A 1,190-nucleotide genomic window follows, 5' to 3' on the forward strand; every position below is an offset into this window, starting at 1 on the left:
TGTCTCCCGTCATGATTCAAACAACTTCCGGTTTGGTTCTGGTTTCACTTTCCATCCTACGATTCCAAGAGAAACCGTCGCGAAAAGGACGGAAGAATATTGCAAAACAGGCTGCGCTAAAAACCACGCACAAATTCAGTTCGCTCCGGAATTGCCAAAGACATTCATCATTTTTCTAAAACATGAATAAAATATGTAAAATTAATGATGGATACACACGTATATGATGGAATAATGATAATAATAATCCATTCTACTCTAGGTACAGGGCCTGAAATGTTGGGGGAGGAGGTTAGTTAATTTGGCAGAACTACAGATGTCTACCTTCCGACACCACACACTAAATTTTGTTGCTCCATAACTTACAGAAGAATGGATACTTTTTAACGAAATTTTCAATAAATACCGCTTAGAAACTGGGAGTAAAGAGGATTGTTATTTTCCGAAAGAACGAGAGGCAAAGTCGACCTCGGCGAATAATAATAGTCCTTTCTACATTAGGCACAAGATCTGGAATTTTGGGGAAGGTGCTAAGTCGATTATATCGACCCTAGTATTCAACTGGTACTTGATTTATCAACCCCGAGAAGATGAAAGGCAAAGTCGACCTCGGCGGAATTTGAACTCAGAACGTAGCGGCGGACTAAATACCGCTAAGCATTTATTCCGGTGTGCTAACGTTTCTGCCAGCTCACCGCCGCCTTCGCAGCCTTAATAATAATGTAATCTAAATAAAATGTCAAAGGTTGGCTCACCATGCATATCATTTATCTAATATAATATCCTATCCTGAGATAGATGGTGCACACACGTACAGACATGTCTGTGTACATTTAATGAACCTATTAAATACGATAGGCGTGTATGTGCGCAAGTGTTATGTACACGGCTGTCTTTCTATCAACGCACACACACACACACACACACACACATATATATATACGTATATATAAATGTTTTTTAAAAAGTTATAGAGGTTTAAAGTTTGATCATTTTCACCCAATCAGGAAGATTTAGAAGCTGTCATTCTGTGCGTGACAGCACGTCTTGGCAACTGTAAACAAAGCAAATAAATTTGGTAGGTTGGAGGAGGGGGGGGGGTTAAAGGAAATTTTGTCTGCTGGATTGTAATCTCCGGTATTGAAAACGTGAATCTGAAGAATTTGTTTGTTTGTTTGTTTTTTAATTAT

This window comes from Octopus bimaculoides, chromosome 28, assembly GCF_001194135.2.
Source record: "Octopus bimaculoides isolate UCB-OBI-ISO-001 chromosome 28, ASM119413v2, whole genome shotgun sequence".
NCBI lineage: Eukaryota > Metazoa > Mollusca > Cephalopoda > Octopoda > Octopodidae > Octopus > Octopus bimaculoides.